The following is a 5,312-nucleotide window of genomic DNA, read 5'->3' on the forward strand; positions in this document are numbered from 1 at the left end:
CTTGCATCTAAGATGTAAATTGCTCTCTCATCTTGCATATCATTTGATTTGATATACTTCATTGTCCCAGAGGGGAAATTTGAGTGCTGCTGATTCCACATAAATACATACAATCAATTGACACAACATACATAGAATAACACCCCATCATACACCCACTCAAAAACATGTTGTTCATGCCAGCAAGGCTGTGACTTAGGTTCCACATGATGTAAGTCCTACAGGCCAGTCTCCAGTCCATTATCGCTATCCCCCTAATCAACCTCTGCGTTTCCCCTGCTGTTTACAAAAACTATTGACATGGGGACAAAATAATGTTGATATCTGTTCAGCCTGCATCTCGGCATAACGGGTTCTCAAACTTTTTGGGGCCGTGGAACCCTTTTGTGACAGCAGATTTGTAAGGGACCCCCCTGATAATCAGAACACAACTCCAGTGTTGTACATGGCTGGACGAACCAAGTCTCAGGCCTTGTGATGGAACATTTTAAAGGCCCACCTACTGGCATCGGAGAGAACATTTAGCAGTTTTCTAGCTAATTTCCTGCAGTTCTATGCATTTTATCATGGGACAGAGAGATTGTTTGTTGTTACAACTTGAAAGCTAATATCCTGCAATTCTACACACATGGTACAGTTTTTACCGAGTAGCGCATCTTAGTGCTTAAGGCGTCACTACAAACACCGTGGATCGAATCCAGGCTGTATCACAACCGGCCGTGATTGGGAGTCCCATTGGGCGGCGCACAATTAGCCCATCGCCGCACGGGTTTGGCCGGTGTAGGCCGTCATTGTAAATAAGAATTTGTTCTTATCTGACTTGCCTAGTTAAATAAAGGTTAAATAAAAAAAATATTTGAGTGTTTCTTGGCTTAAACAAATCTACTTTGAAACCAAAGTATACACCTCACACACATGGTTATGGGCATTTAAATAGGAGACACCTGCACCATGTCAGATATAGAGTTGAAATCTATTGCATTTTGAGTTTGCAACACAATATTACACTTTATATACATCACAGAAGACTGAAATATAACAAAACCAGTTGTTTAAAAAAAACGAGGTTTATTTATGAAAAATATTAATATCATTGCACCCATGAGGCCAGTAGTCATTTGACTGCAGGACAGGGCTACCAACCTGAATTGTAGATTAATAATATTAGGCCTACATGTATTGTCCCCTCTGAACTTAATCCACAGATCCCTTGAAAAAAATGTGTTTTATCTGTTGTTATTAGTAACATTCTTAAAATAATTACATGTAAATATATATATATATATATATTACCGTTCAAAGGTTTGGGGTCATTTAGAAATGTCCTTGTTTTTGAAAGATTTCTTTTTTTAAGTCTATTAAAATAACATCAAATTGATCAGAAATACAGTGTAGACATTGTTAATGTTGTAAATGACAATTGTAGCTAGAAACGGCAGATTTGTTATGGAATATCTACATAGGTCTACAGATGCCCATTATCAGCAACCATCACTCCTGTGTTCCAATGGCACATTGTGTTAGCTAATACAAGTTTATAATTTTAAAAGCTGTACAGAAACCCAGCCTAAAACCCCCAAGCAAGGAGTCATCATGCCAGGTGGTCCTGAGGCATGGTCCTCCAAGAGAGAGAAAGGAAGAGAGAATTAGAGAGAGCATACTTAAATTCACACAGGACACCGGATAAGACAGGAGAAGTACTCCAGATATAACAAACTGACCCTAGCCCCCCGACACATAAACTAATGCAGCATAAATAATGGAGGCTGAGACAGGAGGGGTCAGGAGACACTGTGGCCCCATCCGATGATACCCCCGGACAGGGCCAAACAGGAAGGATATAACCCCACCCACTTTGTCAAAGTACAGCCCCCACACCACTAGAGGGATATCTTCAACCACCAACTTACCATCCTGAGACAAGGCCGAGTATAGGCACAACCCAAGGGGGGGGGGGGCGCCAACCCAGACAGGAAGATCACATCAGTGACTCAACCCACTCAAGTGACGCACCCCTCCTAGGGATGGCATGAAAGAGCACCAGTAAGCCAGTGACTCAGCCCCTGTAATAGGGTTAGAGGCAGAGAATCCCAGTGGAAAGAGGGGAACCAGCCAGGCAGAGACAGCAAGGGCGGTTCGTTGCTCGAGAGCCTTTCCGTTCACCTTCACACGCCTGGGCCAGACTACACTCAATCATATGACCCACTGAAGAGATGAGTCTTCAGTAAAGACTTAAAGGTTGATACCGAGTTTGCGTCTCTCACATGGGTAGGCAGACCATTCCATAAAAATGAAGCTCTATAGGAGAAAGCCCTGCCTCGAGCTGTTTGCTTAGAAATTCTAGGGACAATTAGGAGGCCTGCATCTTGTGACCCTAGCCCCCCGACACATAAACGTACGTTTAGGTATGTACGTTTAGGTATGTACGGCAGGACCAATCAGAGAGATAGGTAGGAGCAAGCCCATGTAATGCTTTGTAGGTTAGCAGTAAAACCTTGAAATCAGCCCTTGCCATGACAGGAAGCCAGTGTAGGGAGGCTAGCACTGGAGTAATATGATCAATTTTTGGGGTTCTAGTCAGGATTCTAGCAGCCGTATTTAGCACTAACTGAAGTTTATTTAGTGCTTTATCCGGGTAGCCGGAAAGTAGAGCATTGCAGTAGTCTAACCTAGTAGTAACAAAAGCATGGATACATTTTTCTGCATCATTTTTGGACAGAAAGTTTCTGATTTTTGCAATGTTACGTAGATGGAAAAAAAGCTGTCCTTAAAACAGTCTTGATATGTTTGTCAAAAGAGAGATCAGGGTCCAGAGTAACGCCGAGGTCCTTCACAGTTTTATTTGAGACGACTACAACCATTAAGATAAACTGTCAGATTCAACAGAAGATCTCTTTGTTTCTTGGGACCTAGTGTCATGTATTGTCATGTTATGTCTTGTTCCTGTTCTTTCTCTTCACTTCGTTTCCCCCTGCTGGTCGTATTAGGTTACCTTCTCTCCCTTTCCTTCCCCCAGCTGTTCCTCATCTCCTCTAACTACCTCGTTTACTCTCTCCCACCTGTTCCCTTTTTCCCTCTGATTAGGTCTCTATTTCTCTCTCTGTTTCTGCTTCTGTCTTTGTCAGATTCTCGTTTGCTTCACCCTTGTCCCGTCCTGTCGTAATCTGCCTCTTCATCAGATGCTACGTGTGATCAGGTACCTCTGTCCTCTACAACCCGCGCCTACCCGGAGAGACCAGCAGTCTGTTGCCGCTAACCCTGCTATTCTCCTCTGCTGCTAGAAGGGGACTCTCCTGTAAAGATCAGAGGACTTTATGATTTATTTGTCGCCCTCTCTGCGGGTTGTCTATTTTGTCAACCGATACATCTGAAGAGGATTTATGTCTTCCCTGTGTTTGGACATTAAAAGACTCTGTTTCTGTTAAACCGCTTTTGGGTCCTCACTCACCTGCATAACACCTAGAACAAGCATCTCTGTTTTGTCCGAGTTTAAAAGTTGAAAGTTTGCAGCCATCCACTTCCTTATGTCTGAAACATACACACGAGGGCAATTTTGGGGCTTCACCATGTTTCGTTGAAATGTACAGCTGTGTGTCATCCGCATAGCAGTGAAAGTTAACATTATGTTTTCGAATGACATCCCCAAGAGGTAAAATATATAGTGAAAACAATAGTGGTCCTAAAACGAAATTTACAGTTGATTTGTCAGAGGACAAACCATTCACAGAGACAAACTGATATCTTTCCGACAGATAAGATCTAAACCAGGCCAGAACTTGTCCGTGTAGACCAATTTGGGTTTCCAATTGCTCCAAAAGAATGTGGTGATCGATGGTATCAAAAGCAGCACTAAAGTCTAGGAGCACGAGGACAGATGCAGAGCCTCGGTCTGATGCCATTAAAAGGTAATTTACCACCTTCACAAGTGCAGTCTCAGTGCTATGATGGGGTCTAAAACCAGACTGAAGCATTTCGTATACATTGTTTTGTCTTCAGGAAGGCAGTGAGTTGCTGCGCAACAGCCTTTTCTAAAAATTTTGAGAGGAATGGAAGATTCAATATAGGCCAATAGTTTTTTATATTTTCTGGGTCAAGGTTTGGCTTTTTCAAGAGAGGCTTTATTACTGCCACTTTTAGTGAGTTTGGCACACATCCGGTGGATAGAGAGCCATTTATTATGTTCAACATAGGAGGGCCAAGCACAGGAAGCAGCTCTTTCAGTAGTTTAGTTAGAATAAGGTCCAGTATGCAGCTTGAAGGTTTAGAGGTCATGATTAATTTCATCATTGTGTCAAGAGATATAGTACTAAAACACTTGAGTGTCTCTCTTGATCCTAGATCCTGGCAGAGTTGTGCAGACTCAGGACAACTGAGTTTTGAAGGAATACGCCGATTTAAAGAGGAGTCCTCAGTTTCATACCAAAACCAACGGCATCAAGAAAATAACAACTTGGGTACAAAACCAGACATGCACCAGTCAACATGTGCACAAGCACTTTCAAACAAACACATGGGGGGAACAGATGGTAAATACACAACACCCAATGAGGGAATGAAAACCAGGTGTGTTGGAAAACAAGACAAGACAAAACAAATGGAAATGAAAAATGGATTTGCGATGGCGAGAAAACCGGTGATGTCCACCGCTGAACAAGGAGAGGAACCGAATTCGGCAGAAGTCGTGACACACCTCAAAAATGTTATTGAGCGCTGAAGGACCTATTGAATGTAAATGTTACCAAGTCTCTCCTCTCTCTCTCTAGTCAAGTCAACTCATCAGAAACAACAGGTCTACATGAACTTGTCAAAAAAATAAAATCACAAAAGGAATTGGTACGAGTGGCTACAGTGTTCTCTTATAGGCCAACTGCGTCATCTCGCGGTGTTGGAACAGTTGTTTTACTGTGTGCTGGACAAGGGAGAAGCGCACAAATAGTTGCTGATTACATTACATCTATTAGGTAGGTTGCTTAGTTCTATGTAGTAATACTTTGCAGACTACTGTAGATATGTTGCTATGGTGGGAGATACTTTTCTCACACTTGTAATACATAAATGACTTGTTATGCTACAGGGAATTTAGTCTATAGCTACTATAGCATTAACATTGAGTCATAGGCTGATATAGGCGTAGCTTACTATTAGTATTTCCAAAGGCGTTACAGTGGCTGATGTGAAGGAGGTTTTGTTGCCTATATATGTATGGACATCACTTGGATGCGGCATGGGGGCGAACAACCGTTGATATATCCACTGGCAGCAGAATTTAGGTAAATGACTCGTCAAACATGTGTCTCTCCGCCCCCATCCAT

This window comes from Oncorhynchus nerka, linkage group LG8, assembly GCF_034236695.1.
Source record: "Oncorhynchus nerka isolate Pitt River linkage group LG8, Oner_Uvic_2.0, whole genome shotgun sequence".
NCBI classification, from domain to species: domain Eukaryota; kingdom Metazoa; phylum Chordata; class Actinopteri; order Salmoniformes; family Salmonidae; genus Oncorhynchus; species Oncorhynchus nerka.